A 19,822-nucleotide genomic window follows, 5' to 3' on the forward strand; every position below is an offset into this window, starting at 1 on the left:
TCTTCCATGTGAACACCCTAGGGACAGAAGGATAGAAGCTAACAAATGGCTGCACTCTTAAGAGTATATAGTGCCTCAACACTATAATTATGGTGGATGGCAAGTATCCTAGTGTTGAAGTAGAGAAATGCTTTCATGTTGAATGTTTTGAGTGTCTTGACATAAATTGAGTATTGCAGTCGAGTACCTCGAAGTTGAGCGGAAATGGTAGCAATGGTATTATCCTCTACTGAGCTGCAACACGTAGTAGAGGTTATGGGGCACTTTCTGAGAAGGCTCACTTCAGTCTCCATTCCTGTCCTACAACCACCTACACCACATTTCTTGACAAAAATCACCGCACAAGCAGTGTATTTGTCTTACCAAGACTACATTCAAAGTCAGGAACAGCATTTTCCAAAAAAGCAGCTGGCATACTGGCAAGAATATATGCGAGAACATGTTCAATCTGAGAGAAGAAGACAAGCTACAAAACCCTAACTTTAACAAATGAATGAAAAGAGTGGCTAGTCTCAACAGACATTGAGTGAAGCTAAAACGACTGATCCAAAACAAGGATTCGATGAGAAATAAAGCCTCAGAAGGCACCAGTGTCCAGGGATCCTTCTTTTATGAAGCATAAGCGAGGACTAGCTAACCAACCCTGCTGAGTATGATAGGAAAATGCAGCCCAGTAGATGGCCAAGCACCTTTTCTGTTAAGTCTCAGAACGTATGTGCTTAGCTCAAATAATTTCAAAATTAGGACCCTTACTGTGAGGTTAACTGCTTTTTCAAGAATAAAATCGGCTCTCTAAAAGAAAGCACACAGACACACACGCCCGGGTATAACTTAGTCAATAATAGGGGGTGAGGGCGCTGACACTTACCAGCAAGCAATGTAGTGGACCCAACAAAAGAAGACAGTGGGTGGCCTGGGCAATGGTACTCTTAGAGGCTGAGTTAGTGAAATTTATTTGGTGCTAAGAAATGTAAGGATAATTCTTGATAGCATTCATAAATCCATAAAGCCATAAACTTTGTACCCCAGAATATATTTGTGCTCCTTTGGGAGGTGGTGAGTGGAGGGAAAGGAGGGGCAGTGATACTAGTGCCCCTCTTACTCTGTTGAGTGATCCCCAAGCAGTGGTATACCTCGCTCTCCAGGGCAAGCTGCACCAGATTCTTGTGCGTCCTGGAGAAGTTAATGTGCGCTGGGGAGGGAAATTTCCCAAGTTTACCAACACTGACAACTTATCAATACAAATCTTCTAACAAAGGCCTTCTGCAGACCATAATGACTTCGAAAAGTTGCTCCAGGTTCAGAGAACATGTCAGTCACAATCACAAATCAATTGTACACCCACGGAACTGACTTAATGAATGAGACCTCGCCAGAAACTATCCCTGCTCACAGCAACCTGCCCATTTGTCCTAATTAGCCAGTCTGAAATATCGGTAAAAGAAGGCTAAATATTCAATAAAATCCGAATTCTTGGATGGCTGTAAGATTTTACCTTTTAGCACAGCAATTCATCGTCTTTTCCCAGCACCAAGCTCTAGGATTTACTATAACAGAAGGAACAATGAAGAAATATGTTGTGTTCTTATAAAGTTTATTAAGGGAGATTATTGTTTACAAAATAATGACTGACGGGCACATGCATCAAAATCAGCATTAGTGATTCCTTAATAGCGAAAATTAAGGAATCGCTAATACGGATTACAAAAAAACAATGCACCAATAAAATCGCAAAAATTAGCGATTCCGCAAAAATCGCAATTTTGATTAGCGATTTCTACTGACAGACTCGCATATAGCGAGATCGCTATTAGAGACTGGCAAATAGGGAGACCGCTATTAGAGACTCGCAAATTGCAAAATCGCTATTAGCTAGTTGGCTTTTTGATGTATTTTGATGACATCACAAACAGGAAGTGATGAATTCCATGCTGAATTCAGTGCACTGGGAGAGTCAGTGGAGGAGGGAGACTGCAGGAGCACAGCTGAAGGAAATAGTTTTAGTTTTGGAAAACTGTTCAGGGACACCAGCACAGCATCAGGATCAATTGGGGAGAAGTCTGCAAATCACAAAAGGAAGCTGAAAAGGAAATTGAAATCCTCATTGAGGAGGTTGTGAGGAAGCATGACAAGGTTTTTCGAAAGCTGTCACTCCAGGTCCATGAGTCAGAGAAGCGCAAAAATTTGCTCAGGATACAATCCTAAGTAAACGCAGTGGGCGTCACCCACTGCACAGTAGAAGACCTGCGCAAACGATGATATGACCTGCGCAGCCGTGCAAAGGAGAGGGTTGCTGCCAGCAGTAGCGGCCCGTGGTGGGAGTGCTGCCTGGCGCTGACGTCGGGGCGAGGGAGGGGCAGGGTAAGGGCTAGTAAACTACGGAGTACAGCCGATTAGAGGTATGTAAACATATAAATAAATAAAATGAATTTCGTTGCATCACATTTGGCGATGCAGCGCCCGCAACATAATTCGTTTTATTTATTTATATGTTTACTTACCTCTGATCGGCCGTAATCCATAGTTTACTAGCCCCCAAACTGCTCCTCCCTTGCCCCACGTCAGCGCCCGGCAGCACTCCCACCACGGGCCGCTACTGGCTGCCAGGCTTGCGGAGGCCAAGAAGGCTGGAGGACCATAAATAGAACCTGGGAATACACCCATGGAGGACCTAGTGGAGTCCACACTTCAGCCTGAAGCTGTAGTTGGAGTAACGGAGTTGGACACCTCTGCCAGTACTTCACAAGGTAAGATGCATGCAATTGTCCGTTTAATGCCGACTCCTACCAATATAACCTCAGGTCAGATCAAGTTTAGTGTTCAGAATCATACTCCAGTCCACATTTTACTTGCTCCACCCAAAAGCATTATGGGATTAACAGGCAGCAAATCCTATAGGAAAGGCATGCTGGGAGGAAAACAGCATTGTTGCTTACAAGCACATCAAGAAAGTGAAACTTATAGATACTGTGTGTCAGAAAGTTATTTAATGAAATGCATATTGTGAAACATTTTTTTAAATAGTGAACTAAAATTGCACTGTTTCACGTCACAGATGCAGCTGCAGAGGAGACAGAGGAAAGTGAATGCGAAGACACCCAGGAGACTCAAGAACAGTCAGGAGTGGAGACACATCTGGCCCCACATGCCCCAAACCCTGCACCCACAAGAGGCAGTAACACAGTCCCACCACTACCTGCCATGGAAGTATTGGAGAAGACCCAACATGATCCCCAGACATCCCAGCCTGGGCGTACACCCACAAGGCCAGCTGACAGTAACTTAGAGGACCTGCAACCTTCACTTTGATCGCTCTCCAGGAAGCACATGGTGCCTCATTTTATTTTATGCTGCATTTTGTACTTGGGGGTCACTTGTTTTTAACCGCCCCGGCTCTTGCTGCTTTTAATACCTAAACTTTTAATACTATTAGCTCCATACTCTTCTTTGTCCTACCTTGCTGTGGTGATACAGGCGCTGTCTCCGCTCCCCCGGGCTGCCCCAGCCCAGCCAATTAAGCGGAGGGAAGGGGATAAGCCTGACCTGTCTGACTTCGGGCAGAAGCGGGCCACAGGTCACCTCGCACCGGCCGGCTATTAAAGACACATGCCGGGCCGGGCGCGCAGCTGACAGTAACTTAGAGGATCCGCGACATTCACTTCGATCGCTCTCCAGGAAGCGCTTGGTGCCTCATTTTATTTTATGCTGCATTTTGTACTTGGGGGTAGCTTGTTTTTAACCATCCTGGCTCTTGCTGCTTTTAATCCCTAGACTTTTAATCCCTAAACTTTTAATACTATTGGCTCCATACTCTTCTTTTTCCTACCTTGCTGTGGTGATACAGGCGCTGTCTCCACTACCCTGGTCTGCCACTGCACTGCCGATTGAGTGGAGGGAAGCGGATACGCCTGACCTGCCTGACTTCCGGCGGAAGCGGGTCACAGGTCACCTCGCACCAGCCGACTACTAAAGACACATGCCGGACGAGCAGTTGACAGTAACTTAAAGGACCCTCAACTTTCACTTCAATCGCTCTCCAGGAAGCGCATGGTGCCTCATTTTATTTTATGCTGCATTTTGTACTTGGGGGTAGCTTGTTTTTAACCGTCCCGGCTCTTGCTGCTTTTAATCCCTAAACTTTTAATCCTTAAACTTTTAATACTATTGGCTCCATAGTCTTCTTTTTTCTACCTTGCTGTGGGGAATCAGGCGCTGTCTATGCTTCCCCGGTACGACACGGCACTGCCGATTGAGCGGACGGAAACGGATACGCCTGATCTGCCTGGCTTCTGGCGGAAGCTGGTCCCAGGTCACTTCGCACCGGTCGGCTATTAAAGACACATACCGGGCACGCAGCGGACACGCGCAGCGGGTGTGCCAAAGGCAAGCCCGTCTGCGCCTGTCCGGCCGGGGCCAGGGGTCACAACCCCTGCTCCTTTTTCTAAACATTTCCTTCACTATAATGCTGAGCAGCTGAGACTATTAAACACAGTCCCCCACTCTTTCCTTGTCAGGCATCCTAATCTACCGCCCCCCTAGTGCATTAGGTTAATTCTGTAAAACGTTACCCGAGATGGCCGCTAGCCTCGCCAGTACCCCATCTAATTTCACCTTGCTAGGCTACTTTAATCTGCATTTTTATGACCCATCACATGTGGCCGTGGCAGAGAATTTTTAAGATCTTGCCTCATATCAACTTAAGCAAAAGGTCACCAAAGGTCACCAATGTGACCCCATTTTCTCCAACTTAAATTAACTGGAATGCCACCTATCCCTATACCCTGGTCAGATACATTTTTGATCCCTTTTTCTTGGACCCCCACCTGCGTCACCCCCTCATCCAGGCCAAAAAGAATCCGGTCACGTCCTTGGCCCAAATTCCACTCAGAAAAGTGGGTACGGGAGCTAGAAAACACTAAGCTGTGCACCGATACTGATCCATATGTTTCCAACAAAAGATTCAATAACTGGACCAAGAGCACTTTAAATCAGGTTCTCCCGAATAAACTCACGCAACTGAAAGTGGGACCCAACAGAACACCATGGTATTCTCCCAAGCTCTGGGCGCTAAAACAGATTTGCAAGAAATGTGAAAGAGCGCTGGAGAAAGGATTTATCTCCAAACAAGACAAGCATTGGCATAGCCAATAGGTCTCGCTTTTGGGACCTTATAAATATTTAGTTATGCAATACAATATCCTTGGTGCAACAACATAAACTGTTGCATGGGTAAACACTTATAAGGTCCCAAAAGCGAGACCTATTGGCTATGCCAATGCTTGTCTTCTAAGAAGTTTCTTTCCTCTGTTTAGATGTGACCAAGGCAGCTTTAGCCGTTTAGACTACCCAGTAGTGATTCTTCAAAACAATACAGTACGTAGTACAGGGAGACTGTTATTTAAGTCGGCCCCCATGTAGCCATTGTTTTTCATGGGTTGCCATTGTTTGGATGGGCTGTTATTCGAGGCCATGGCATTTCCTGTGTGATTGTGTTCTGTTTGTTCTCATTGGGTTTCAGTGAAGGGGAATTATGTAGTCCCTTAGTTTTACTGCATAGTCAACGTGTGGTTTATAAATAAGACCCAGCTGATGAGACCCAACGTCTTTTCTTTGATGTATTTACGGTGCAGTAAAGATAACATTTTATTTGCAGATTTAACATGCAAGTATGTGCAGTTTCTATGTTTTAGCCTGGGTTAAAGACTGTTCATTGATCACACGTCGATGCATTTTTTCACTTTGAGTGCAAAAGTTATATCAAATGCCATTAATTTAACCTGTTAGGACAGAGGCTCAAGAGCAACAAGACACAATCCCTTTGTGCTAAGTATTAACTAATATTTTACTGTGTATTCCTTTTACGATCACCAGTTAAAGTACAAACGTTACCTTCTGACTCAATTTTATAATACTACTTTGAGAGATCTTCTGCCTCTTAGCTGACTTAGGGCACTGTGGTCCAAGATATTTCGTTGTAAGATATTTTTAGGCTAGGTTTTGGCAACACGTACTGCTGAATAACACATGCTTCTCTGACACAAAAGCCAGTTTGACTTTACCAGTGCTTGTTTGAAATAAACTGTTCAAGAATGTCCTTACTTTACGATCTGCTAGGTACATGTTGGCTTGGGTCATAATTTCTGAAGGCATGAAGAGCAGGCTCTGAAATATTCTTTCCCAGGAGTTACTGATGTTCTAGTTCTTGGTGTTCCAGTGTTATCTGAATTTGAGCCATCGTTAAGCGTACCCCCTTTTGATATTCTGCTTAAGTGTAGACTCAAAACCTTCGTATAAAATGTACCTACTTTTACCTAGTTTTTTAACCAAAATGCCTCTCATTAAATTTCCTCTTTACCTTTAGTTGTACAAAAAAAATTTAAGCTTATGTTGCTGCTTTTAGACTTGAGTGGAAATATAGGTATTGTCATGTCAATTATGCTAACCCTGCGTTTGAGGCAAGTGTTCAGAGTAGTTAATAATCCTGCATGAATAATGTTAAGCTTGCTGTACTTAAAGCATATCGTAAGTTCATGGTGGAGAGTACGCATTAAATGTAGGGCTTGTTCAAATAAAAGAATAGGCTGTCATGTCACTACATTTATTAGTTGATCTGAAGTAAGACTTTACGTCATAGAGTCCAAATATGCCCGTACAGTAGTTGGTTCCTTAACACGTAGCATGCCTGTTCTTAAGCAGCAGTGTGCTGTGGGCTGCTGTTTTGTGCAGAGTGCTGTGGTTTGGTGCAGTGTGATGAAGGGGCCTGCAGTGCACTGGAAAGAAGTGTTCTGCACTGCAATGAAGTGAACTACTGTGTGCTCAGTAATGCAACGGAGTGAGCTGCAGTGGGGTGCAGTGTGGTCCAAGCACTGTCTGGGGTTGACATCCTGGTCTGTCCATCACATTGGAGGCTAGTCATGGGCTGTATCTTCATTCCCGCCTTCAGAGATGAGCATGTGAACGGGTTTATTAACTGACCTACCGCAAAAATTGTATGTTTATCATTGAAGTCGGGAACGAAGATACTTACATACCACAGTTTAAGTTTAATATACATTAGCCAGGAATGTTCACAATTACAGATATGTTGTATGCTCTCGCATATGAAATAATGATGAAATCCTGGTTTAGTTGATAATGAAGAATAGGCTTTATTTTAAGAGTAAGTAACCCACGACCAGCATAGAAGACCAACAGGATTACAATAACTGTGATTTTGGTTTCTTCACATTCTAAGAATAACTATGACATATCTCAGAATGCACATGAAAGATTCCTCATGAGAGATTCTTTAAAGTAACAGTATAACTTAACAAACATACATACTACACATCCTTCCCTTAATAAATAAACTTAAACTAAAGATAAATACAATCAGGTATATGAAAAGAAATTAATACATTAAAAGAAGCAATGTAATATTGTGTGTGAAAAGAAACTCTTCCAAATACACAAACTAATTCAAAACATAATCGTGCAGTCTCAAAGGAACTGATCTGATTCTACGACCAACTCCCATATCATCCCCCGCACCAATGGTATTTGCAATAGGCTGTAAAGTAGGAAGATTAGAAACACTATTGGAATCTCCTTGAGCCAACAATGGAGAACCAAAATTAACATTTGAAGTAGAATCAACTGGAACAGATGGTATAGTTGAAGATTCAGCAACTTCAAACCAATCAGAACTAGAATTATCAACCAAATCTGCATCCTGCTTGTTAGATGAAATAATCTTTGCTTGTTGGTCAGTAATCTTAATGAGAACATTTTTATTCCACCAACCCCTATCAAACAAAAGAGCTGCGGTTCGAGAAACTTTTACCACTTTCACAGGAGCAGAAAATTTAGATTGACCCTTAGTGATTTTAACTGTTTTTTTTATGATGACCCAATCACCGACAGCTAGTGGCTTTTCTGTAACATGCATACGATTGTCGTAATGATTCTTGTAACATTCTTGTTTCATTTTTACACGTTCACGAATTTTTGCTAAATCAACCTTGACATCAAAATTTTTAGTTAACCAAGATGGATTTAACTTAGAAGTTGGAATTCTACCACGAAGTAAAACAAAAGGAGAAACTCCAGTGGTACTGTGTGGAGTACAATTATAATTCCAGATTTTCTCGCACAGAAATTCTGAAATATCAAGTTTGTTAGTACAAGCAGTTTGAACTGCTTCTTTCAACAAACGGTTTGCTCTCTCCACCAAACCATTTGATGAAGGACTGTAAAGAGGAACAAACGTATGCTTAACATCCACTCTGTTCAAAAATACATTTACTTCCTGTGAAACAAAATGTGAACCGTTGTCGGATACCAATTCATGAGGAGTACTCTCAATGACAAATAAACGCTTTAAAAATGATACAACAGAATCTGAATTTGGACTCTTAACACAAGAAAAATAAATCCATTTAGAAAAATAATCGATAGCCACTAGTAAAAATTTAAATTCAGAATTAAAAACAGAAAATGGACCTGAAAAATATAATGCAATTTTTTGCCAGGGTGCTTCCGGCCATTCTACTGGTACAGGTGGTGAATTGGATAACTTCCAGTGCTTATCTGAGCATAAACATTGGGGACACTGGTTAATGAACATTTTTACTTGACTATCTATTCCAGGCCACCAGTAAGTGGCTTTAATCTTATTGGTAGTGCCAGTAACACCTGGATGACTTTCATGTGCAAGTGAAATAATAAATTGTCTAATACCAGCAGGCGGGACCATTTATTCTTGTCTGAATAAAATATCACCTGAAACAGACAATTCGGGTGCAACTTGTGCGAAATGTCTCTCTTCAATAGACATGCTTCTATCCATAGGCCAACCTTTAATCAAAAACTTTTTCACATTTAATAGACAAGAATCATTCTCCATATTATGTAGCCAATCTTGTTTAGTTATCTTATCTCCTTGAAGAGCATCCTCTATAGCAAACACACAATCCAAATCAGAATTTACTAACTCTTGTGTGGGTAACGGTAAACGTGATAAACAATCCGCCCGGATATTTTTACCACCTGGCACGTATTTAATTTCAAAATTGAATTCTTGGAGACGTGCCAACAATCTAACCAATCTAGAAGAGGTTCTATTAGAGGAGCTCTCCCCAAGCATATAAATTAACGGTTTGTGATCTGTGTATAAAAGAAATCTAGTTCCCCAAATGTACATTCTAAACTTTTCCACTGACCACGAACAAGCCAAAGCTTCCCGTTCGATAGTACTATAATTGAGTTCAGCCGAAGTCAAGGATCGTGAAGCGAATGCAATAGTGCATTCTTCACCCTTAATCATTTGACTCAAAACAGCACCCAAACCTCGAGAACTAGCATCCACTGTGATAATACTCTGAACACCATGGGAAAAAGGTTTGATAGCGGGAGCAGACAAAATCATATTTTTTATGGAATCAAAAGCACTTTGTGACTCAAGGGACCAAACATACTTGGCATGTTTTTTTAAAAGGTCTCTAAGTGGTTGGACAATAAGTGCATAGCCCTTGACAAAACGAGCGTAATATTCACTCAAACCCAAGAACGCTCTTAAAGAGTCTTTGTCTAAAGGACAAGGAGCATTTTTTATAGCTTCTAACAAAGAAGCTTTAGGTTTAATCCCTTCCTTTGACAGATTGTGGCCTAAATAATCAACCTCATTTGTTAAAAATTTGCATTTCTTCTTGTTGACAGTAAGACCATGATTTTGCAAAGATTTTAAAACATATTCCATTAATATATAGTGTTGATCCAAAGATTCAGAATGTACCAAAATATCATCCTGGAATGCTTGAATTCCCGGACAATTATTAAAAATGGAATCCATTAACCTTTGGAATATACTGGCTGCTGAAGCCAGCCCGAATGGTAATCTTTTATACATAAACACTCCAAAAGGTGTTACAAAAGTCGTTAGAGGCTGAGATTCTTTAGATAATGGAATTTGATGATACGCTGAGCGTAAATCAATAGTAGAAAAATATTTGCTACTACCAATGTTGGCCAGCATATCATGTATTTTTGGTAAAGGATGCACATCAATAACAATGTTACGATTAAGTACCCGAAGGTCTGCACATAAACGAATTTCTCCAGAAGATTTTCGCGCTATGACAGCGGCCGAAACCCATTCTGAAGAATCAACTGGACATATAATGTCCTGAGTAACAAGAGATTCTATGTGCTTTCTTAAATCTTGTCTTACAGATAGAGGCACTGGACGTACCTTCTGGACAACGGGACAAGCCTTGTCTTTTAATTTAATATCGTGTTCAAAATTTTTTACCATACCGATTCTGTCCTCAAATACTACTTTGTATTTTTCTAAAACACTGCATAGAATGGGGTCATTACAATAATCAAAAATAGACAAAATAGGTAAATCACCCAGGGTAACGGGTTCGGGATGACCAGGTTTTAAGATAATACCTAGTTTGGCCTGATCTTGCCAACCCAGAATATCTCTGCCATTCAATGCCACATAAATTTTTGTGTAAATTACTCGCCCTTTAAAATCTATGTTATCAGGGAAATAACCTCGCATTGTAATATCGAAACCCCCAAATGCTTTGGGATTTACATCTGTGGAAAGTAGTTTTTTGTCATTCCAAGAACATTGAAAAGTACTTTCATCCAAAATGGTAATGGGAGACCCAGAATCCGCCATAACTTGTAAAGATTGTATACCAATAGATATCTCACAAATAGGACCTTTGATACTGAAGTCACATAAAGCATTAATTTGAACAAAAGAAATAGAAGTAACATTTAGCGCATCACAAATTTCTTCCTCAGAGTAAACCATATTAACCTTAGTCTTATCTTTAGATAAACGACATGATGCCGCAAAATGACCTATACGTTTACAGTTTGAACATCTTTTACCTTGTGCTGGACATTTAGGGTTGTTTCCCACGTGAAATTTTGAACCGCATCTGTAACAAAATACATTAGATTTTTGTTCATAAACTTTTTTGCCAGTATTGCGGTTAGAAATAGCATTAACAACACAATCATCACCAGACGCTTGTGAAACATTACACACTGTTGTAGAGGAGGCGTGTTCAGCTAAAATCTTGGAGGAAACTACAGAACATTCGATACTTTTCGCAATTACAATTACTTCATCCAATGTTGGATTTTTACATGTCAAAATCCGCTCCTGGATTTTTTTATTGAAACAATTAAAAACTAACTGATCACGTAGAGCAGTTTCTAAATAAGTTCCAAACTCGCATTTTGATGCAAGTACCCTTAAAGTTGCCAAATAGTCTTCTATGGATTCTTCCTGCAATTGTTTCCTTTTGAAGAAAACATGTCTTTCTACCATGACTGATGGCTCATCTTTAAACTGTTTGCCAAGACGAGTTAAAGCCTCTGTGTAAACATTCCACGTGTCATCATCAAGTGGAGCTTGTACCACAGCCAAATTATCAAATAATTGTTGTCCTGCGTCTCCTAAGTGATTAAACAGGATAGCCCTTTTCCTTGAAGCAGAGTATTCCAAAGCATCTATTGCTTCCAAGTAATTAGTAAATACTCGTAACCATTTGTGCCATGGAGTTGGAGGCTTGCCAGGAGCAATTAAAAATGAAGGTGGTGCTACAATTCCACTGTTATTATTGTTTGATGTTGCCATTTAGAACAAAAGTATTCAAATAAATCTTACTTGTAAATGGTAGGATTTGAAATATATTTCTTATTTCTTTTATCCACTTTCCTTCCTTTTAGGAATAATGGTGAGTAAATGCTGCTTTTTTTTTATATAATGGTGAGTAAATGGCTTCAGTCGCGTTTATTTGAGAAAAATTGACCTCAAAATGGCCGCTTGCGCTGTGACGGTTACGTTGGAAGCGTCAATTGCTCAATAACGCGCGTTGCTATGGTGCGCAGAGGTTGCTATGACGTGGTGCGCGAGTTCAGGGAGCAGCGATGAGTGCGCGAGCAACAGCGCGCGAGAGAGATTACAGTTGGATCGCGAGCACAGAATCCAGAGTGCTTTTGAATTACGCGACCAAAATAAGGTATTTTACATTTACTCACAGTTTTTATTTCTGAAGAGGAACGCTTATTCCGGCATTATAATCCAGGGCAAAGTTGAAAAAAAACCCGTTCATAATCCAGTTCAGCATCCGCTTTCGTACTGAAATTCAATTTGCTCACGTCGGTGGGTTTGAAGACCAGGTTCTCAGAAAAAACGTCGCCAATAAATGTTGTATGTTCTCGCATATGAAATAATGATGAAATCCTGGTTTAGTTGATAATGAAGAATAGGCTTTATTTTAAGAGTAAGTAACCCACGACCAGCATAGAAGACCAACAGGATTACAATAACTGTGACTTTGGTTTCTTCACATTCTAAGAATAACTATGACATATCTCAGAATGCACATGAAAGATTCCTCATGAGAGATTCTTTAAAGTAACAGTATAACTTAACAAACATACATACTACAAGATACTGAGCAGAAGGCATTGACGAACCGCGCCTCCACCTAACATTAATTCTAAAAAATAATGTGAAATGCATTAAAGAGAACTGGGCACTTGAGCAGGCGAAGTTCACGTACGCTTTCCAAATGCCTACATTTGACGTGACACCGTCAGGAAGTGCTTCCTTTCATTGAACTCATACTGCATTCTGGGAGTTGTAGTTTCGCTTCTACCGCTAAACTCACGAATCTTAGCGCTCCTGAAGGTGTCACACATGATTGGGCCGCTGGCATCTTTGCACCCCCCACACATGACCCATTCATGCACCAGAGCAAGGCCTGGCATGCATCCTTCAGTGGAAGATCAAACATTTACACAGGAGTATCCCTCGCTGAGGCAAAGCGCCGTGACTAGGCACAACACAGGACTGGCGCTAGGAGGTCCTGCCAGATAAAGCAGTAACCGGAAGCAGGGAGCATGGAGGCGAGGAGCACATTCGAAAGCAAATTAACATAGATTTACAATTTAAAGCCAAACAAAATGTCTGTCTTCCCTGTTATTTTGACATATGCACTTAATACAATTATCCAAAACAACTTAAATAAGACATTACGTCATGGAGTCCAAATATGCCCGTTCTGTAGTTGGTTCCTTAACACATATCAGAAGTAAAGAAATAGACGTTTTTTTCTGTTTCTTTACTTTCCCTATAATCGCGGCACCCGCGCTTTACTTTTTTTTTAAATAAAATCTTTTTATTAAAGAGAAAACAAGAAAAACCAACAAAAGGTGCCTTACATCACGGAACAAACAACAATTATAAAATCATAGAACGGAATAGACGGATGACCCCCGAGGAAAAGATGGAGCCATGGATTGTAACTGGCGTGTGGTCGCATAGTATACAGGAGATACGATGTTCAGTTCAATCAGCACCAATCACAAACCCCACCACCCATAGGAACAGAAGTGTAGTGAACAGGATAATTTCGAGTGGCAGGAAACCGTAGAAAGAGTAGGAACCAGACCGAAATACTCGTGAGTAAAAAACAAACCGCTACAGCTACGAATGGGGTAAGCAACTACTCTTTCTCCCTACAGGTTGGATGTATTATGAACAAATTATTGTTCCAACAGGGTCTCTTTCTCTGCCAGGCGACCCATGAAGCTTTTTACAAGACAAAACAGAGTGAGGACCTAATGCTATACTCACCTGTACCTCACCTTGTGAATACGCTTTTTAGCCCACCACCAACACTATCGGTTTCATTTAATAATCACCACAAGTTCTGTGCCCGTGGCATGAACCCACAATAGCCGATTATATGTCGCACACCACCTTATAAGTCGGCATGTTGTGGTATACCAAAATATGAATCTAAAATGACTCTACCTTGTACGTCTTGTCTTTGTCCTATGTGTTCTATGTAGTCAAGCTTGAGGGAATCCCCCTCTAACAGCTACAGCGCCTTAGCGTGCGCTACACTTAGCCAAAAGACAACACAACCACTTAATTTTATTATTTAATTTGCACCTTCTTCACATAAAAACGGTCCTGAGGAAAGCCAGCTTTAAATCTACAAGGCACTGGCTGAAACATGTAGACCACACTAGACGCTGGAGGTCATAACTTACACTCCAATTTACGTCTACCTGCCTTTTATCTGCTAGCAGAGGCCCAGTTCAATAAATTATCTTACCCTCGGGTGCTGGGACCTTATGCATAGCTTTTAATCTTCACCTTCTTCACTCTATCCACCGCACACTCAGCAACATACCAGCTCCGCAGTCACCTGGCGTTGAAGCACACCCGGGGCACATTCGGTGCCACTGTGGTGGGCCCGATGATGAAGCATGCCACCGACTAGGTCGGTGGGTGAGGGCTTTATAAGGAAAACTACGTTCTCCTTATTTTACGTACAAACCTGAGTCTTCTATCTTCCCTAATTAGCTAGTCCTTTTTGATACAAACAATCGTATTATTCAAGCATCGCTCTCCCACTCCAAAAATCTCTTCCTTGGTGATTTCAACATCCACTGGAACAAAAGTGATGACCCTACTGTCATCCTATTTAAAGAAACCTTAGACATCACTGACCTGACCCAAGTCTGCCATGCACCGACTCACACCAAAGGTGCCACCCTCGATGCTATTGTGACGAGCAAGGATCTGGCCTCTCTCTCTAATATTCTTCCTGTAGACTGGTCTGATCACCACCTCATCCTTTTCACCCTGAGTCTCCCCATCACTCGCCCCACCCCCGTTAGTACTTTACCTATGAAACCCACTCGCAATCTTCACCTTATCCCACCTGGCAAATTGGAATCCGCAATTAAAACTCACTTACTTCTCCCCCCTCCCTCTCATAGCACTAAAGACCTTACTGACCATTACAACAATTCTATTCTTGGTGCCCTTGACATAATTGCCCCAATTAAACTAAAAAAACTAAAAAATATCCCTCCCAAGTCCTGGTTCAACGCCGAACTCAATAATGAAAGACGGGCCCTCAGACAATCAGAACGTGCTTGGAGGAGTCATCCCTCCGCTGACAACCTGGCTCTCCTGAGAACCACCAGAGCCCATTACAAAAAACATATCTTCAACGAAAAGGCCTCCTTTCTCCGCTCACAACTTGACCAGGCCAGAAACCGCCCCAGAGAATTGTTTAACATCGTTAAAAAACAAACTTCCTCTGGCCCTCCTAAATTAGCAGCCTCTGTGGAAAGGTGCGAAGAAATTGCCAGCTTCTTTTCGAATAACGTCAACAACATCGAACTATCTTTCTCTTCCCCCCTCTCTGTCTCCAACCTCCCCTCAACCAAAACCCCCTCCCGAACATTCCTAATCCACTTTTGGCCTCCTCTCCCCCCCATCTCGACTCATCTCAAACCCTCCCTGCTTTACCCCATCCTGACCATCTCGGACTGATCTCCTTTCCAAAAACAAGGCCTTATGGAACGAATTTAGTCCAATATCAGAAACCACCATCATTAACATCATCTCCAAACTCAAACCATCCTCTCACTCCAAAGACCCCTTCCCCGCCCATTTAGTTCAAGAACTCAAATACATCATTGCCCCATTATGGACCGATATCATCAACTCCTCACTGTCCACTGGCTGTGTTCCTGCCTCCCTTCAGCTAGGTCAAATCTCCCCCATTCTTAAAAACCCCACCGCTGACCCTAATGACCTGAACAATCTACGCCCTATCTCAAACTTTCCTCTCCTCTCTAAAGCCATTGAAAAATGTGTTCTATCTCAATTAGATGACCATATCATCTTCTTCAATCTCCTTGATGTTTTCCAATCTGGTTTTAGAAAGGGGTGCAGCACCGAAACTGCTATGCTCAATATTACAGATGACATTCATCGCTCTTTAGACAAAGGCGAATCCTCACTACTAATCCTCCTCGATCTCTCAGCTGCTTTCGATACTGTCCACCATGTCACCCTTCTGAACACCCTCAAACATCGCTTTGGCTTTGAAGGCACTGTACTCAAATGGTTCTCCTCGTTCCTTCAATATAGATCACAACAAATTAAGCTTAGTCATTGCCTCTCCAAACCTCAACCTATTTCACTCGGTGTCCCGCAAGGGTCTATCCTTTCACCAACCCTATTCAATCTTTTTATGGAATCACTCACCCTCATTCTCAAAGAAGCCAAAATCAGTTACGACCTCTATGCTGACGATACTCAACTATACTATAGGATCAAATCCCACAATGACATCCTCCACATTAATGACACGCTGATTAAAGTCCAATTATGGTTCCATCACAATCATCTCAAACTTAATCCTAAAAAAAACGAAATCATCCTTTTCACTCCCAAAAACAATTCCCTTCCCATTCAACTATGGATCAATGATATCAAAGCACTTAATTGATCCCTCTCCACCTCTAACTCTGTCAAATCCCTAGGTATTAGCATCGATCATAATCTTACTCTCATCCCCCACATTAAAAATGCAGCAAAAAGTGCTCTTTTCTCTCTTCACCATCTCAAAAAAATCAAACCCTTCATTCCAGCAGATAATTTCAAAATCGTGGTCCAATCTCTTGTCCTTTCCAGGATTGACTATGGGAACGCCACTCTTGCTGGCACCCCTAAAGTCCATCTAGCACCGATTAAATCTGTTCTCAACCTAGCTGCCAGACTTATTTCTGACTGTAAAAAATTTGACCATATCTCTCCTGTCCTTAAAAACCTAAACTGGCTCCCAATTGAAGGTCGATCCACCTACAAGATTGCCTGCATCACGCACAAAGCTCTTCACCAAAACACCCCTTCCTACGTTTCAAGCAAACTACAAAAGGCAGGGTGCTCCAGGTCCCTGAGGAGCACAAACTCCCTTGTCCTTATCCCTCCCAGATTAAAATGCAATAAGACCCAATCTCGTGCATCTGGATCTGGAATTCACTCCCCAAAGATCTTCGCTGCAACCCCTCTTACCCTCTCTTCAAAACAAGACTCAAAGTTCTCCTCCTCAATAAATATTGGGGTTCTTAATGTTACTGACTTTTGTCCCCGCTCTCTACCTCTCTGCTCTGATTTGCTATTATTACCTAACCCCTCTCCCCCTTTTCCACTCACTCTCCCTCACTTCACCCCCCGCTCTCTCTCTAATTTTTAACTCCCCTTGTCCCTTCTACTATCCATCTGTTCCTTTGCCCCCTTCACCCATTTAACGCAATGTTTTCATCTTGTTTTAATTTTTCTGCTCATTGACAATTGTATTTTTTATTTCAACATGTTTATTTACTATGTAAAGTGCTCTGATACTCTTGGGTGCAGCAGCGCTATATTAAACCTTTTAAATAAAATAAATAAAAGTTGTTTCCTCCACGACCGTAATAAAACTACCAGGGAGGGAGAAGATGGCGTTTCAATCCGGGAACATTCACCAACAGAAATCTCCGGGAATGGAGAACCGATTGGTCCTCCCTCGGTCGGCAGCGATGTTAGGTGTAGCGATCTTTCCGAAGCCCCGGCTCGCCATCATTTATCAGAACACTAACCAAGGGCTTCAATACTTCTTTCTGCACAAGGCCCTCATCCTCCATTAAGATGTTTACCGTGGGAATCTTAGCTCGCTTTAGATCTTGCAATGGAGCAGAGTCCGGTCTCACACGCCTTGTCTCTAGTGTACCAGCGATCATTTTGTGGACTATGGCTTCCACATGTAAGTGAAGAGCCCCGATGGCAGCCAGTACGGTCCTCAGCGACGGCTCACACTCCGTCCGACCCATCTCTTCTCGATCAATATCGAACATAATCACTTTCCCCAGAGAGCCGGGTCTCTCCGGGGGGACAGGCAAGAGCGGAACGGACGGCAGCGGAGGGTGACTTCTCGATTACCACGGCAGTGATCCGTACTCCGCTACCGCGAGCGAAGACCCCAACCCATCGAACCCCGGCGGTGGCGAACCGGGTCTCCGGGACAGGGACCTCCGCCCACAGCCGCAGACGTGCCTTGTCACCACTCCTTCGATGTTGACCAGACCAAGTGACCGCCATCAGAATCGGGCAAGGACAACCTCCACAGCGAGAGACCGGACCCCACCAGGGTCCCACGGCCGATGTTGTTCAACTGAAACCCGGCTGGGCCAGTACTCGAGGCCCCGGCTCACAAGCTGGGCTAGGCCGCGAATTAAAACACGACATAGCTCCGCCAATCAAGCCGGTAAATTACTCGGGATTGCACCATCAGACTCTGCACCGATTCATACACACGAAGGCTGGGTGTAAACTCAGGATATTTGACAGGATCATCCGGCTGGAGACGGAGGTCGGCGGAGCCGGGAGCCTAAGCGACCATCTTGTTTGCTAGCGTAGCTCCTCCGTCCCGCGCTTTACTTTTAATGTTAAAAGTAAAGCGCCGGTGCCGCGATTATAGCAAAAGTAAAGAAATAGAAAAAAACATCTATTTCTTTACTTTTGCTATAATCCCGGAAGCCGCACTTTACTTTTACCATTAAAAGTAAAGCGCCGGTGCTGTGATTATAGCAAAAGTAAAGAAATAGAAGTTTTTTTCTATTTCTTTACTTTTGCAATCGCGGCACCCGCGCTTTACTTTTAATGTTAAAAGTAAAGCACCGGTGCCACGATTATAGCAAAAGTAAAGAAATAGAAGTTTTTTTCTATTTCTTTCATTTTGCTATAATTGCGGCACCCGCGTTTTACTTTTAATGTTAAAAGTAAAGCGCAGGTGCCGCAATTAGCATGAAGCTGACGAGGGAGTGGGAGAAGGGAGGGGGTAGGGAAGGGCATTCACGCGCGTGTTGAAAGAAGCCAAATAGCAGATGTGTACGTCGCGCGCGCGCTTGTGCGCGTAATAGGAAGCTGGTGGCCGGCCTGGGTAGCACTTTTAAACCAGCTACTAAATTTCTCGCCTGCGCATGCCCTGACTCTGGCGGGACCTAAAAACGGAATACAGGGAAGCCATAATATCATACAAAGCCAAAATCAAACTGGCCCAGGCTTCACATTACGACAAAAGAATTTCCCTGGCAGCCAATTCCCCATGCGAAATGTTTCGCACAGCGAAAATATTACTTAAAGCCCCCTCACCCCCGGATAGACCTGATGCCACTAGCCAACGTTGTAATGAACTCGCAGACTAATTTCATAATAAAATCCAAACACTCTACTAGTCATTCTCCCCGGTGGACAGCTAAACAATTTCCACTCGGAGGATAAAGATCTACGCAGTAGAGATCACTCCCTTGAGGCATTTCCCCTGGTGGATTGTAAATCTTTCCAAAGCATCTCGGCACTCGTAAAGAGCGGGTTGCCTAGAGACCCAGCTCCACCTAATATTTTGAAACAAGTGTCCGAAATAATTTCCCCGGTCATTCTTGACCTAATCAATGACTCTATCCTCCGGAGTGGTCCCACCCCTATGGAAAAGAGTGATGGTTAAGCCTCTCTTGAATAAACCTAGTCTTGATCCGGATGTACTGGGTAATTTCTGCCCTATCTCGCTCCTCCCAGGGATTAGTAAAATAGCTGAAAAACATGTCAACACAGAACTTTTGACATATCTGGAATCCCACAACCTCCTACATCCCTCCCAAACGGGCTTCTGCCTGCGTCAAGGAACAGAGACTGCGCTGTTGCCAGTTTTCAAAGAATCTAAAAAGATTCTCGATGCCAGAGGTTCAACAGCGATTATCCTCCTGGACCTTAGTGCTGCCTTTGACACGGTCAACCACCAAATTCTGATCCATCGACTCAGACGTTTGGGGGTGACCGGGGTAGCTCTAACATGGCTGCAATCATTCTTGGAAGAGAGATCCTTCCAGGTCTTTGAGGGTGATGTCTCCTCAAAACCTCTGCCTCTCCAGTGCGGAGTCCCTCAGGGGTTTTCCCTTAGTC

At 42.7% G+C, this 19,822-nt stretch overlaps 1 long non-coding RNA gene across 37 annotated transcripts in view; it reads right to left on the reverse strand.

Moving 5' to 3' along the window:
• The window catches only part of LOC144756055 (uncharacterized), a 1,542,626-nt gene that overhangs the window by 121,392 nt on the left and 1,401,412 nt on the right, over positions 1-19,822 (reverse strand). For 3 of the 37 annotated variants that reach the window (XR_013595021.1, XR_013595055.1, XR_013595027.1), the window contains one exon: positions 10,888-10,937. The exons of the other annotated variants lie outside the window; for them this stretch is intronic. This is a non-coding gene — a long non-coding RNA (uncharacterized LOC144756055). The remainder of the gene's footprint in view (positions 1-10,887; positions 10,938-19,822) is intronic. 37 annotated transcript variants of the gene reach the window in all.

This window comes from Lissotriton helveticus, chromosome 5_1, assembly GCF_964261635.1.
Source record: "Lissotriton helveticus chromosome 5_1, aLisHel1.1, whole genome shotgun sequence".
Lineage (NCBI taxonomy): Eukaryota > Metazoa > Chordata > Amphibia > Caudata > Salamandridae > Lissotriton > Lissotriton helveticus.